Here is a 16,430-nt window from a genome sequence, read left to right as displayed (position 1 = left end):
GGATAAGATTCACAGTGATGGATGAATATGCGGCCAAGCCATAAACCAGGGGCCGGAGGATGGATCAGTCACACACTGTTTGGGACGATGCCCTGGCCAGCTAGGAGTCATAAATGGGTTTTGGCACCAACTTCAAGAACATCAGAGCTTCATCTTCTATGTCACAAGGCCTCATCTGTAAACCAGAAATAGCAGGATTTCTGTCTTTCCATTCCCTCTCCCCAATACAGATTTTGTGCTCTTCAAGCACAGACTATGTCTTGTCTAAACTGTTAAACTCAGTTTTGGTAGGAGCCTGGAGGAATTACTGAAGGGCAATGAAATAATCCTACAAGCGACAAGACTAGAAATCAGAGGAAGAAGAGTGAGAGAGCAGGAAGAAGCTGTTTGTGAATCAGCACTGAGCCCTTCTGGGCTGGAGCAGTCGTCTGTGGGGCACACAGTGTGGTCAGAGCAATTTCAGTGATAAATTTGTCCATAAAGTATGGGCCAAATTCTGCTCTCTACCACCCGTGAGCAGCTTCCTTTGACTTGAGCAGGAAACGGTCCCACACAGCTGAGAGCAGGATCTGCCTCTTTGCGTGTAATGTCTTGTATGTAAACAAAAGAAGGAGGAAGAGACCTCTTAGATAATCATCACAGAAATGATCTTGGCCTTTCTAACACCAATACCAAGAATACAGCTGATGAAAAACCCTAGAGCTGATCTCTGCCTCATGATTGGATTTCTGCCAGCACCAATTTGGAAAATTGGGTTGCTTGCTTGTGCGCAAGGATGTCCCCTGTGCAAAGTTTCTACTAAACCTATACAAGAAAGCAATGGCCCTGCCTTCCTTCCAGTGCACCAAGTCTTGGGTCTGCAAAGCCATATCCCATGCAGTAACTGCGTGGCTCCATGTAGCAGTCGTGGCAGCCCTATGATAGACACTGGAATCAAAACCCAAAGATTTATGTTTGGCACCCACATTTAATGATATCTTTGTGACCTTGCACAAACCAGTTAGTTAGTCTATATTGCAATTTCAACATGTATAAAGCAGAGCAAAAATACCCAGCCTTCAACCACGGGAGACCTGGGCATGAAAAGCAGTGTGCTGAGGAAAGCATGAGTATGACCTAAGCATACTCCAAGTCGCCTTTTCTCACCTAGACATCATTTGCATGTACTCTCAAGGCTCCAACATGCTTTAGAGATGTCTGAAGTGTTAGGATTACAATCACACAAACGGCTCGTCTTCCTTCTGGTTCACCTACTTCTGTGCAAACCCCTGGACCAGCAACAAATCGGTTAGTCCCCCCTGGACAGGGGGATGGGAGCAGCTACTCCTGAGAGCAAGTACCTGCAGTCATTGCCCCCAAGTAACTGAGCTGCTGCCAGGAATTTAAGGTAGCCAGCCGTTCCTTGCCTACTGTAAATATTTTGCAGTCAGTAATTACAGCCTATTTCAATTCTCCACCCTGGAAAAAGCTGGCTGTTCCTAAGGCAGGGGCAATCAAACTGTTAGTGACTGCTTCTTCCAACACCTCCAGCTTCCCTGTGGAGTCCTTCTGGAGATCCCCTTCCTCCAGCCTCCAAAGGACCATGACCAACAGTCTGACAATCCCTGAGGGAAGTGGTGGCTTTGGCTGACAAGAGATGTCCAACCCATGCTCGAACAGGCCAAGCCTCTCCTTCTGCAGACAAGTGAATCACAACAAGCAGCCGCCTCATAAAGAGTTAAAATGAAGAGTTCTGCTAACACTTAAGCGTTACAAATCTTTTCAGTTAAAATAAATTATTCAGGAGATGTCATCCTCCCATCAGCACCATCTGAGCTACATTTTTAATAGTTCTGTGCGCTGAACACATTCTGTCATAGTATCAGTGATACCAAGGCTGCGAGATGAAGAAGGGGGAAATGCAAGTGCATTACGGAACATGAAAGACTGAGCTGCTTTCTCTTACTGGCCATGAAACATGTGCCGCCCAAGGCAGTGGGGTCGGTTACGCTGTAGAGGAGTAAACGAAACAGAAATAACGCACTGACTTCAGGAATCACAGGAGCCTCTTTATTTTCCCTCAAAAACACTATCCTGCCCGACGGATAATTCACCCACCACGTTCCACTGTCTTAGGTCTCATTTCCTGTGAATGAATCCACGCTGACTCCACCAGGTTTTTCCAGACATAAGCTGGAATCAGGATCTAGCCTCAAGGTTGCACAGATACATAACTAAACAATGAAGATTCTTCTGCTCCACGTCTCTAGGAATAATAATAAAATAAAGGAACATCTCTCTTTGCACCAGATGTTAAAATAATCACCTATCTGCCCACTGACCCATGTATTCATTTATTTGTCCAAATCACATACCACATGCAGAAAACAAATGTAACCATGCACATTTACAAGCAACTAGAGGGAAACGGATCTGAGCAAAACATATAGGAGAATGTTGTGCCAGTTCAGTGCCTGTGATGCCCAAATTGCCCACGTGCCTACAGCATGGATAATGACTATGGTGATACCGCATGACGATGAAAGCCTTGCTTGCACTTGTAAATACACTGTCTACTTTGAAAGGCACGCAATACAGGGGATGAGACTGCTTCATCCCCATGGCTTAAACTGTCTTTCACGGTCAAACTTCTCTCCCCTCCCAGTGTTGGTGGAGAATAGTAAAGGGTCCCTGACAGAGACAACTTGTGATCTTTCCTTCTGACTCTACAGAGCTCTTACACACCCCAGGCACGTCCACCTGGCCAAACCCTCCTGTCCCTGTTTCTGTCCCAGAACATGGAGGAGAAGAAGAGGACCAGGTTTCCCACAGGGAAGCTGTTTGGTACAAGGTAACCCCAAGAGGAGGGCCTCTCGTCCTACCAGTCAGGGGAGACTGGCCATTGTGGAGTGACCCCAGATTTCCACGCTTCGTGCTTCTGAGTAGGAAAACAATTTTGCCCCTAGTGTTTTCTGCCTGCAGCTTCACCTGGTTTAGGTTTTAACTGAGTGAGAAGGAGACATAATGAGGAACTGCAAGGCTCTTTGCAACCTGAGAGGAAATAAAAGGATAGAAAAGGGATGGGGGTATGGGAGATCCTCAGCCTCCTCCAGCAGCATCGATGTCAGACCTACAAAGGGGCACATCAAAACCCAGCTGCTGAGGAGGAAACTTCACATGCGTCTTTTCTTGTCTCACAAATGGGAACAGCTGCCGACACAAGGGTAGCGGCAGCTCAGTAGCTCTGTTTTGCTCTTAGGCGTAACTCAATAAGATTAATTGAGGGTGTTTTGCTAACTGGTGGTTCTCCTAAAACAGACTAAGAAGTAAGAGATGGCTGTTCAGGCCAATAAGGCAGCATATGGAGGACGGAAGAAAGGACCAAGATTTGGCAGGGGTTATGGAAAAAATGCAGGCTCTTGTTCATCGCTCAGAGGTACACATGAGCACGAGGCGTGAAAGCGCTCTGGATGCCCGCAAACACTCCCACTATTCACCCTGGCATCTCCTCAGGACTTGAAAGAATTCTGCAAAGCAAAAAAATGCTGCGGTCAGTTATGAGTGGGCTCAACGACTGAATAGCTAGCAAAGAAAACCCATACATGCCCAGGCTGGAATGAAGAAAAGTCAAATGCAAATATGCTGAAGTATCACTTTGCAGAAGTCAAGTCCCCTGGGGAGTGGCAGAATGAATGTTTGCCAACACGGTGATTTCTGGGAGTTAAGCATGTGCCCAAAGGAGAACCGAGTGACACCACCAACCCCAGGGAGTGCAGTAAGGGCACCAAAGCCTGAATGTACAATTGAACTACAAGCTCAGAGACAACAACGCTCTCTACCATGTAAAAAAACAGAATAGCAGCACCCTGCAATAAAGCCAGAACTCCATCACTTTTTCCATTTTGCTTTATGCCTGCTTCCTCAGCTGTAAAATAGCTTAACTCCACTCACCTATGGCAGATAGGTTTCACCTGCCACGGATTTGTGTGTCATAAACTTGGATGGAAGGAGGACGAGCTGGCCCTGTGGTCAGCGACACCACACTTTGTAAAGGATGATCAGCATCCTGGAGAGACACCGTCCAACAGCAATCAATCATCTGGACCGGACCGCAGAGGATACAAGTGTAGGCTGAAAGTCAGCTATTGTGTGGATGCACCTACAGGGGAACATTTGGTAGAATAAGGGTAATGAGGAAAACAGGAAGCCTGAGCTTATTTGCCCAAGGACAGTGATTATAATAGTGCCTATCTTTACAGCATACAATGGATGTTCCTGCAAGACTGTCACGTGCCACAAGGAGGAACATCTAGAGAAATATCTTTCTTTGGATACCTGGGAGAATGAGGAACCCTCATCCCATCAAGTGTGAAGTGAGCGGAGCACCAGGATGGAGAAGCAGAGCAAGGGTGAGGACGAGAGGGAGTGGGGAGAGCCAGCTGCCGGTTTTGGCAGGGGTGCTGCCTGAGGTATTGGGGAGGTCACTTCCCTTCCGTGCCTCCCACTCACCCGGTGGAAAAATAGTTTGTTATCTGACATTCAAGAAACAAACACTGATCTTTTCCAGAAGTGCTGAGCGGTGGATCAGTACCGAGATCTACTGTGAAGTATTAATTCTGTGCAGGACCTGGTATTGGTTATGGTTATGATACCTCCAACAGCAGGAGCTGTGCTCTTTTAAATGAATTTTTTTGCCAAGGATAAAGCTAAGCCCCTGCAGTACTGATCTCCTTGGGCAAAGCACATTTCTGGGTGTCCTCCAGAAAGTTGCTCCTTTGCCTTGTCATATTACCACCCACCCATTCCAGCAGTCCCACTCCTTCCCTGGAAGGTGGAAGACAGTTCTCGGTATTTTCAGACCTGGTCTGTGTTAACTTGGGCACTGGAACAAAAAAGAAACCCGACCATAGCGCAGCAGCCAGAGGTCCAAAAATGCAGTGACCTTGTGAATACTGAAGGCAGGCCCAACCCAGAGCAATTTGTTTTGTTTAGAGACGCCCTGACAGTGGCTGCATTAAGAATGCATGGCCTCTAATGCGGAACATGTGTTTGGTGAGAATAATAAAGCACCTGAGCAGGAAAGTCGGGCCTGTTGAGCCTTCTTCCCTCTCCCGGCAGCCTCCAAATTGCTTTCTGGTTTATGACTTCGAGGGTGAGAGCACGATCAAACAGGTGGGCTGGGAGGTGTGGGGGTTTTTTTAATCTGTCCCCAGAAAGCACATGTCAAAAATAAAAAGGATGGGTGGGAAAATGACTGTCAGCGATGGAAGCAGCAGGATTTGGAAACATCGGCAAAGCTGGGACCAGGTCCAAGCTGGTGCCCGCTCTGGCCAAGCCCTGTTTTTGATTTAAACCCCTAAAATCAGTCGCTGCTAACCCCCTGGGTATTCTCTCAGGGCAGCTTTTTGGGTTCTATGGAATGCTTGGATCCACTTCAAGCATCCCACGTTATGGCTGCAGTGGTGGCTGGAAGGGTCCCCAGCGGAGAGGGCTCCCGCGCTCTGCCCAGGGACACCCAGACCTGTGTGACTGCTCTGCAATCCCAGGAGGTTTTGGGGTAAAGCCAGCCTGGCTACACTCCCCTCCTGTCCCTGCCTGGGGAGCTAACCTCACGCAAAACCCTTCTGCTGGGGAGCAGGAAAAGCAATGCTCCAGTTCAGGTGCCTGCCCTGCGTGTGAGGCTACCGACGTGGGAAGGGTTAAGGTAACTGCAGCCGTAGGCTTGTTTACCCTGCGCATTAGAGAAGGATAGTTTGCTGTGAACACGCTGATCAATATCTCCCAGCTGCCAGTTTAATCAGGATTAAGTGAGCAGCTATTAATTTTGCTCTTTTTCCAACAACATTTAGCCACCGTGTGAAAACGTTTCCTCTATCACAAACAAATTAACCTCGATATCATCTATCCAGACATTTTAAAGGGACTTAAAAAAAGAAAACCCCAAACCAAAACACTAACAAGAAGGGCCAAGACGAATAATCTGGCTTTAATTAGAAGTTTTCCAGCGAGCGGCTCACAGGAGAAGGATGAAGCAGCGGCGGGGGTGTTTGCGCAGAGCCAAGGCGTGCTTGCCTGGTGCACAGAGCCGGCTGTCGAGATGAAGGCTAAATGGACACCTGCAAAGCCACCTTCGAAGTCTTCAGGTGTGCAAACACAGCACCGCGTGGGAGCGGGGAGCAGCAACCAGGTCCCCAGTGTCCCCTTCCCAGCCCACAGGGGCTCCAAGGCCAATGTCAGAGCAGTGCCCGAGAGCAGAGACACTTCCCCGGTCTGCAAGGATGTGGCCAGATGCAGAGGTGACACCACGGCAGGAGAGGTTTGACTCCTCAGGCATGCTGATTTACTGCTAACGAGGCAAATCCTGCAGCCCTAGAGCATCCACCCCTCCCAGCAAATTTGGGGAAATATTTTAACATGCCGACTGGCGCAGTTTGCGGCTCACCCACAGGCACCGAATATTTACATATGTGCAAACTGCTTCACTTCTGAAACGCATCCACCTTTGGCGAGGGGTGGCAGGCAGCCACCCGGCACAGCGTGCAGCTACGCATACAAACATGCTGAAGTAATTCAGTTTGGACTACGCCGGAGCTCTTTGGGATTGAACTCCCCAGGCTAGAGATGACAGATGCTTGCAGATCCACGAACAAATGACCACAGCACAACAGCTCTGAAGAGCCAGCTTCTGCTTTTTTGTCCTCTTTGCCCTAAACAATCTTTTCTTCTCATCCATGGGGTGACTCATGGAGGAAGAGGACACATCCTAGGAAGAAGGAAAGCAGGACATACAGAAGGCCAGCTCTGAGCTTTGTAAAAGCCCTTTCTTTCGGCTATTCTGCCTATCGCAAAGGCACCAGAAGTTCTCCATAGAAAGGACGACAGACGGGGCTGGAGTTTCTTTCCAAGCTTCCTCTGAAATCACACTTGGCAGAGCTGCCCCAGCCTGTTGAAAGAGCATGGGAACGTGCGTGGCAAGAACTGCTCTCAGGTTGGAGCTCTCTGGGTTTTTCTAAGCCATCTGGGCTCTGATTTAGCTTGCAGAATAAGGCCCTGTAAGTCCCAAATGAAAAGTCAGCTCCTAACCCAAGGGTTCAGCTTGGGGTCGATGGCAGAGAAGCGGCTGAAGAACTCACTCGTTAAATCCTCCCAGTTAACGGCAGTAGGCAAAGGCCTTTGTCACTGCAAAGGAAAACTCACCTGATCCTTTCCCACTCCCCAGACCCCCCGACTCCACTGCCTCATCTAGCTGGAAAATTTCTGTTACTATTTCCCATCTGCTGGAAAAGGAGCGAGACACCCAGTGCAGGCAGAGCTCAGGCAGCTGATGAGTTTCCCAGCGCTGGGTTATACAACCTTTCTTCTAGCCAGCAGAGCAAGGTAGTGTTTGAAACGCTGGTGCCCTCCATCCGACCCTGAACCTGAAATCCCACCTGGATTAAGTTTCCCACCACCATGCCCAAGTGAAAACCACCATGCCCAAGTGCCACTGGTGAGCAGCCTCAGACCAAACGACCCCAGTGCAAACACCATCTGCTGAGAATCCCTCATCCTTTATGGAGCTCCAAAGCTTTGTGAGATGCACAGACATCTCTCTCCTTTCTCCCTGTGGACCTGGAGAGGTCCTTGAAAGAGGGAAAAATTTTGACCACGACTCGCCAGCTGGTGCGAATTCTGTCCTCTCCGTTATGCTATGTAAGCCACAAAGACATGGCCATAGGGTGGGGGAGCATGTCATGCTCGGTGACAAGCCTTTTTAGAGGAAACCTCAAAAGTCTTTCAGCACAGAGCTCTGCTTCCTTCCACTCCAGTCTGCACAAACCATCTATGAATCGCAAAGTGACATCCGGCTCTGATTAATAGATATGTGGCACTGGGCCTCCACCCTCCCCACTTATGTCAGGAACTATGTTGATATAAATTAAACTGAAGAGCTATTGTTCAAATTGGGCCAAATTAAGCCATATTTAGGCCAGAAGAGCAGTGATTTGAGGGAGGTTGCCATGTAGCAGAGCAGGTTCAGATAGCACTGAAGGCCAAGCCAACTCCACCGTGGAGGGATAAAAGCTTTCAGTGCCAGGTAGAATCGTGGATAAAATAATGCTCTCCCAAGACTGGACATAACCCAGGTGACAGCCGTTACCCACTGCTGCCTCTGGGAATGTTAAAATAAGACTTTGCACTCTTTCTTGAAAGATCTTAAGAGAGTTTTACAAACATTAGGGAACTAAATCTCAGCGCTCCCAGGGTGCAATATAAGCTGGCTGGGATATCCACTGAGGCAGGTTTAAACGTCCCAACGACTCTTTCATTTGTTTTACTGAAAGGGAAACTGAGGCCCCGAGGGAGTCGAGCCAACGTTTCCTAATTTGAATGCCTGATGTTAGGCAACTCATCCGCATGAAGAAACCATTTACAATTTTTACTTTTTTTTTTTTATCAGATTAAAGTATTACAAGGTTGATCCTCTTCCAGACAGCTTGGTTGGCTGCATTGTTTCAACACTTGGATTTTTCCCACAAAAAACACCACCAGTATATTGCAGAAATTCGACCATACGCCTGCATATGCTTACACACACAGAGCCTTGAAAATGGCAACACCAAATAAGTATTTCCCACAAAAACAAAAATTCCCTTTGCATCATTAAAGCTGTTATGTAAAATATATACTTACTACTGCATAATTAAAAAAGCCTCTGCAACTTTAATGCATATTGCCCTTGATCATGTGGTAGCAAGGAAGAACAAAATCATTAGGAGCTAAATTATTCTAGTAGCCTATTATCATAGTGTAATCTTATTAAAGAAAATTCATGCTGGTATAGCCTCTTATCTTCTCCACTTACAGAAGAGCCATGTGGTGTATTTCTGAGTGCACAGAGATAATAAAATTATAGTGAATTATGCAGCCCGCATATGGAAAAAGGAGCATAATTCTGTCCCTTCGAGGAGGGATGCTGATTTTTCTCAGGGAGGCAAAACCAGCACTACCCAGTTACTAAGCATAAAGGGACTATTCATTATTATCTGCAGACAAGCAATTTTGGAGAAGATCTAGGGGCTGCCAGTGCAAAAAGGCACAGCTTGCTGCCATGGCTCGGCCAACAGCCAGTGCCGCTCGCTGGCTTCAACGGCTTCCATCGCGTCACTCGGTGTGGGTGTCTGTACCCGCGTGGAGCCCTGCGTCACCAACCCCGGGGCACCGCCGGTATGTCCCCCGATACAGCCACACAGGCTGGCACTCGTGGTGTTCTCCCTCTGCCGATCCCTTCCCGTGCGGCCGGTCCCAAGCCGATGAAACATTTTGGTGCATCGCTCGGAGAGCTCCCTCTCTGTGAACATCCCTGCCACAGATCTTGGCTTGGCTGACAGCACTAATTGAATTCAGAGCTGTTGTGAACTCACGCTAATTGGCAGGGAGGATAGTGCCCACTGCTCCGGCTTCCCCGTGGCTCAGCGTCTAGCCATGACTGTCCCTGCAAGCTTTGGCTGTGCTATGCCAGGATGCTGCACTGAAGCGGGGCACAGAAATCCCACCCAGGTCGGCGTAATGATGAGGGCAAAGGATGCCACGAGAGCCCAGGCATAACAGAAGGCCAAAGCAAGCTGTCAGCAGATGGTGGAGGAGCAGACCTGGCCCTACAGCTCCACTTTCCACCAAAAAACCACTGTGCACATCTGGCCAGAGCTGACCATGCCGTCATGGTCTGGACCAGCCCACCACGATGCTCGTACGGTCCCATCCAGTTCAGCCAGCTGTTTGGGGAGAGGATGGGCCACACCATGAAGCCCTCTGAGTTTTGGTGTCTTTGGGCCAGCTGCTGCCTTTCCTAACCAACCTCTACAAATGGAGTTTAGCTAGTCATGAGTTAGGGACACAAAATGCAGAGCTTGTAACCTGATTTAAACAGCAGCAGCGTAAGGGAGAAAGGCCTCTCTTCCCTCATCACCTGCTGTGAAGGACAGGCATGCAATTAAAAGTTTTCTGTAAATGTTAATTACAGTGGACTTACTTAGCTAATGACCAATTGATCTTTTGATTGTATTAAGTTTATAAGTGTAATGAACTTAACTGAAGTATGGATTACAATCTTGTTCTAATTAAAACAAAAAGGTGTAACATACACTAGCCATCAGAAAGAGTTTTAATGGCTGTTTGGGGTCAAATTGTTGAAAATATTAATGTGTTGTCTAAAGCCTGCAGCACTTAATTAGATTCTTCATCCAAGTGGAATTCATGTTACTTCAAACGATGCATCCAGATAAGATTTTCTTGTGCACTCAGAAATAGCTGGAATATAGATCTTGCCCATTACTTCCATGCCACTCACCTCTGCCCTCCAGTTATAAATCCTGACTTACCCAGTCACCTCCGATCCAGTGGCTTGGGGAAGAGATGAGAAAGCTTGTATTTCTGAACCACTCAGTGCAAATACATTTTGCATATCACTGCAGTTAAGAGCTGTACCATTTGTTAACCTGCTCTTGGGCACAAAGTGTAGAGCAGGGAGGTCATCATTATCTTGCAAGAGATTGATAGAGAGCAAACCACACATATTGCTACCAGTGGCCATGGGGAAAAGGTGTTTGCATTTGTACATCAGTAGTGGCCAAGCAAAGCTCTGATCAGAAAAGTAAAGCAGGGCTCAAGAGACCACAGGGTTGAAATGCCAGGAGTCCTGGAGGTCAGGACCGAGAGGGGAAGGGCTTGCATCTCTTGTCTGCACCATGCTACAGCTCTGCCTCTCGCCTTTGCAGCCCTAGGAGGAACTGACCTACTTTAATCCAAGTTTTTAATGCCAAATGAAGAGGGGATTGGAAACAGGACGTTCTCCCTGGAAAGCGCTGGACTTAATTTCTTCCACTCCTTTGGCAGCACCTGTTTCTGCTCTTCTTTAAGACAAAACACATCGCTCTTTCCTTTTTTCTGGAGTCCGCCTGAGGCAGGAGAAAGCCATTTGCTGTAGGTGATGTCTCCACCCAGCTCCTAGCAGAAGCGACATGTTTGCAAAGTCAAAAAGTCACCGCTCCTGAGGCCTCTCCAACCACCAAAAAAATATTTTAAAGTAACTATGATCCCTTTTCTCCCAGCTGTGACCATTGCCTGTCTTCAGTAACCCTTCCTGCAAGAGCTTTGTTTCTAAACCACCTGGAGATGCTTGGAAGGGCACAGTGGAAATGCCAACTCACCTCCAAAGGGGAGCAAGGTCCCAAAACCACTGGGCATACTTTGACAGTTAAAGCACTGACAGGCTGATGCATCATTTACTTAAATTTGGTGCCAGGGCTTGCTTTATAAGAAACAGCCCAGCTGGTGTCATTGCTCCACGTGCCCCCAGCATCATCAGGCCAGACACGCTGCCGGACACCCAGTCGCTCGCTCCAGCAGAAGCACGCTGGGCTGGAGAGCAGCTGGTGGAAGGAATTCGCTCTCTAACCTGGCTTCCCCCGGACAGACAGACAGAGCTGCAGGGAGAATTAGAAACGTGCAGCTCCATTCTGGTCTCCTGGCCGTGAGGAGCGGTGAAGAGGCTCTGTAAGAGCAGCAGTTGCTCAAAGGCAAGGCTGGGGAGGAACACCTGTGAGCTCAGGAAGAGCTTGTGGTTATGAGTCAAGGTGTCACAAAGCAGCATGTGAGGTGACACTTAGACCAGTATGAACTAAAGGCTTCCTGCCGTCAAAATATCGCATTTGGGTCACACTCGAAGCAGACTGTGCTCAGTACAGCCACGCATCAACACCTCGCCTCCAACACATGACTGAGATGTGCGACTTGTTGCAACAAGTCTGATGGTGCAAACCCTTCTGGTCTCGGTGCCACAGCACCTATACCACCACACCCATAACCCTGCCCATACATCTTCCCCCAGACCCTGATAAAGAAGCTTATTAGTGTTTTTACGGCCACTCTGGTCACCTCTCAACCCAAACAACTGCCTGAATGGGGAGTCTGAGATCAGCAGCGCCCTGCTCAACCCCTGCTGCCACCACTCTACCGCTGCTGAGCCCTGCCATAGCAGTGTCACAACATCTGTGAGTTTTTCAGTTCCAGGATAATCTCATTTCAGACGGCCTTAACTGGTCATGTTAACCCAGTTAGTAACTGGTGTTTACCCAGTATATCAAGTCCTCAACTGTGCACACCTGGGTGTGCCCTGCATTAATAGAGGGAGGAGACTCTGCACTAGAGTTTGGAAATTAATTTAAAAATCCTGCTGGCCTGATGTACAAGTCCATGGTATGAGTTTACGAACAAGGTAGAGAAGGTTTGAGCCCAGTGAGGGCTGCATTGCAACCATCGCCTCTGAGAAGAGAGATACCCAACCAACCGAGCAGAGAGGAGATAGCACGGAGGGGAATACTGCAGGGAGTAAACCTAATTACGTGCCTATTAGGTTGCCAAGAGCAGGAGGGACAGAAGATGCTATAAGGTGAACACATTAGCATAAGATAACATCACTCATGCTGGCAGCTCCAGAAAGGAGAGGGCCTGCAGCCAGAAGTAGCCATGTCCAAACAACTAAACACCCTGCAAATTCACTGTGAAATAAAGACGAGGTTAAGGAGAGGATGATTCAATCTAATTCAAGGACAAAGACAGGACTTCAGGACAGCAACGGTCAGAAAGAGAAGTGCCCAGCATCTGTCAGGAAGAACAGAGAAAAAATCCAGCTGCTCCATCAGAGGCACAGGTCCCAAGCGCCCCATGCAGAGGTCCCCTCCCCAGTAATGCTTTGACTTTGAAATGCAATCGCCAGGAGCAGAGGGAGAGGCATGGTGGGAAGAAAGCTGTCAACAGGATGCACATCTGGGGACAGGCTGGGAACACCATCGCCGCAGGGATGGGAGGAAGGCTGTGAGTGAGGGTACAAAGCAGTGACCACTCTGCCTTGCCGCGGAGAAAAGAAACACACCAAAGATTTCAAGCAAGAGAAAGCTACCAGGAGTTTCTACCCAGTACCTACCACTGCTGCCACCAAAATCAGCCAAACCCAGCAAGGCAGCCCCAAAGCCAGCGGCTGCGTTGAGAAGCTGTACTCATCTACCTGGACTTGTGCAAAGCATTTGACACTGTCCCACACGACATCCTTGTCGCTAAATTGGAGAGACATGGATCTGACGGATGGACCACTCGGTGGATAAGGAATTGGCTGGATGGTCGCACTCAAAGAGTTGTGGTCAATGGCTCGATGTCCAAGGGGAGAGCAGTGATGAGTGGTGTTCCTCAGGGGTTGGTACTGGGACCAGCGCTGCTTAACATCTTTGTCGGGGACATGGACGGTGGGACTGGGAGCACCCTCAGCAAGTTTGCCGACGACACCAAGCTGTGTGGTGCGGTCGACACGCTGGAGGGGAGGGATGCCATCCAGAGGGACCTGGACAGGCTTGAGAGGTGGGCCCATTCGAACCTCATGAAGTGCAACAAGGCCAAGCACAAGGTCCTGCACATGGGTTGGGGTAGTCCCAAGCACAAATACAGCAGGCACACGATTGCAGGAGCACGTTGAAGCTAAACAACCTGAATAGAAGTGATACAATTTACTGAGAAAACTAAGCTATACGTTCCTCCAAAAGCTGCAGACTTTGCTCCTGAGGTTTCTGTGCAATAAATCCCATTAGCAATAGGATTTACATGTTGAGATGAGGAGAGGTAAAGCGGGGTTAAGAAAAAGGTAACACAGATGCTACTTCACCAGCCCCAGCTAATTTTCATGCAATTCTAGTTTTAGATAAAGAGCCTTCCATCAGTTTTTGTATGAGAAGAGTAATGCAGGCTATTCAAAGGGCAGTCATACACCACTCCCGTGGCTAAAGCCGCCTGCTTTCTGAACATGCATCCTCAAGGAGCACAGCAGGGTGTGGGGGATGTGTGTTCAACAGCTCTGCTACCAGACTCAATCTCTTCCCTCTTTCTCAGATGCAGCTTTGGGGGATACAATAGGACAAAATGATTTTGAGTGAAGCCCTTACTTGCTAATTGCATTTTGTACTATCAATTGATTATCCTGAGAACGAAGCAGGAGCAGACAAATTTATTCTGCATTATGGCTATTTCAGGGAGTTATGGTGAACACTGAACCCTGCTCAGATTCAGTAAGGGACAAGATTAAGGCTTTGTTAAAGCTGAGCAAATGCTTAAGAGCTTCACTGAAAACAGATGAGCTGAAAAATATCTTAAAGTGTTTAACAGAACTGCAGCAACCATGGATGGCTGTTTTCACAGCCCCATAAACCAGATATTTAAAAAAAGGAAAAGAAAAACGAAACAAAGAAAAGTAAATCCACTTTAGCTGAGATAAACTGAACCTGGGCACATGTGCATACCCCAAAAAAGCAACTACAGACCTTGCACAGGTGAAAACGAGCTCCTCTTTCCCAAGAGCGTCAAGTGTCTGTGAAACAGGAATGGGAGTTGATGTTTCTTTTATCAAAATTATGAAATTAAATGTTATTTTTGAAAAGTTTATATAAAGCTAAGTAATAAGGATAATCCCAGCCCCTTACAACAAACCTCTGACTTCTTATAATGCATGCGAGAAGGAAGGTGTAACCTCTCTGAGCATAACTCTGGCATAGCTCTGTCCTTAAGTGTCCTTGTGCTCTTGATGCCCCATCATGAACCGCCTGGCTCTGAACTACCACCTGCCCCTCACTGCACTGCCCTGGCACAGCTACAGAGGAAATTTTTGTCTAAATCTCTGCAAAACCTGAAACGCAAATGAGGTTGCTCAAATTAGCTTGTAAAGGAGCATCCTCTCAGGCCCCAGTTCTCCAGCCAGGCAATGTGCTGCCTTCACTGAAACAAGTAGGTGAATTTTCCAGACTTCCCCAAAACCAACAGCCAAACTTATGAAACACGAGAGGTGAGCCCCGTCAGTCCATGGGATAGCAGCTGAATCTTTTTGTGAGCCAAGTAACAGACTCCCTTGCTGCCCTTACGTAGCCTCAGCACAAAACCAAGCCCTTCTGGCCTTTCTGTTCATATATATATGAATGATGTGGAAACTAGACAAGGGTAACTCAAAATGGAGCTGCTGTTGGACAGCTTCCCTGTGAGTTTTGCAGAGCACAGGCTCCTTTTAGCTTTTCCCATCAGACAGACTTTGCCCCATGCCTGGGACAAGGCTTCTCCCCGCAGCAATGGAGAGGATCCCCCTCTCCCTGCCCCCAGCCAGCCCCCAGCTCTCTGAAAACCAGAATGCAGGATTTTGTTGCATGACTATAAATGGTGAATTGCATAGGCCAGGAAGGATTATTTATTTATTCGTTCATTCCTCAGCGCATGCAAAGCCAAATTCTGCCTGTCTCCTGGGACTGCATGCGAGAGCTAAGGGCTGCAGACTGGTCACTGGGGTGAAGTCCCCAGGTATTGTCGAGTGGGTTGTTTTATTGTGCACATAAACCTTCCTGAAGCTACAAATGAGGAATACGTTTGGGACAAAGCATTTACCATTGCACAGCAGCATTCTGAAAGCATGCCCACCCGTCCCTTCTCAACAAAAAATACTAATAGTGAGACTTCAGGTGCCTGCCAAACCTTTATGCATCATGTTATAAAATGTCATTTGGAGAGGTCCCTCTTATCTCCCATTTCAAGCACTCCTCTAAACTTTTCAGCTCTTGTAACCAAGGTAACAACACCTGAATGGTCCCAGGCACTCTGATCTGTTCTTGGAAAGCATCAGGTTGGTTTTCTTTCAACTTCACTCCTCTATTCCCCCTTCTTCCCATGATGCCTGTTCCTCAAGCTCTGCTCACCTCATTCCCAGGGAACAGGATAACTGCTAATGAAGTGATGGCACCTTTCATCATTTTTCCCTGGTAAGGCAACTCCTCCCTGACACTGCAGCACTGTGCGACACTGGGTAGCACTGTGGTACCATCACACCTGGAGAACACAGTCCAGCTTCACCCTTGTGAAAGGGCTTTAGTTGCTGGTGTTGGTGGATTTGCACCCACTTACATCCTGGGCTAAGTTTGTGCCTTAAAAGTCATGTGCTAAATTTGTAATGATTCTCTCCCTCACCCCTCTGCAGCATGGATGTTTTAAGAGGAGCATCACTGGACTGCTCATCCTGGAGGATGCTGTTTGCTCCCCATACGAGTTGGGAGGCCAGGGGCACATCTGGGGGCTCCCAGGTGGTCCTGGTCTTGGTGGGCATCAGCCTGACAGCCCCTTGCAGCCTCCAAGGTCCCCCAAGGCACCAGTACCCACTGAAAGGTGCTGCCAGTGCCAAGACCATTTCTAGTAGTGCAATGTGACCACACCACAGGAGCACCCACTGGCCTGGCTGAGCTTTCTGTCTGCCATCTCAAAGCCCTCAGGAAGGCTTAATCCTGTTTTCAGATCTAATCCATTAAACAAATGCATTATCCCTATGCAGATTTGCTTTTTTTCTGAGCTCCAGCAAAGCTCTGTGTCAAGTCTCTCTGTTAGACAAGATTTTTGCA

The 16,430-nt window shown here is 48.1% G+C and overlaps 1 protein-coding gene across 3 annotated transcripts in view; it reads right to left on the bottom strand.

The window, feature by feature from the left end:
- The window catches only part of LHPP (phospholysine phosphohistidine inorganic pyrophosphate phosphatase), a 91,943-nt gene that overhangs the window by 23,349 nt on the left and 52,164 nt on the right, over positions 1-16,430 (bottom strand). Inside the window, exons 7-8 of one of the 3 annotated variants that reach the window (XR_012650188.1) lie at positions 3,931-4,138; positions 1,996-2,245 (exon numbers count right to left, since the gene is read on the bottom strand). The exons of 1 other annotated variant lie outside the window; for it this stretch is intronic. The gene's annotated coding sequence lies outside the window, so the exon portion shown is untranslated. Of the gene's footprint in view, positions 1-1,995; positions 2,246-3,930; positions 4,139-16,430 lie in introns of those variants that run through there. One more of the 3 variants, XR_012650187.1, reaches the window with a different exon arrangement.

This window comes from Buteo buteo, chromosome 4 (genome assembly GCF_964188355.1).
Source record: "Buteo buteo chromosome 4, bButBut1.hap1.1, whole genome shotgun sequence".
NCBI lineage: Eukaryota > Metazoa > Chordata > Aves > Accipitriformes > Accipitridae > Buteo > Buteo buteo.
This window is presented reverse-complemented; position numbering and strand designations above follow the sequence as displayed.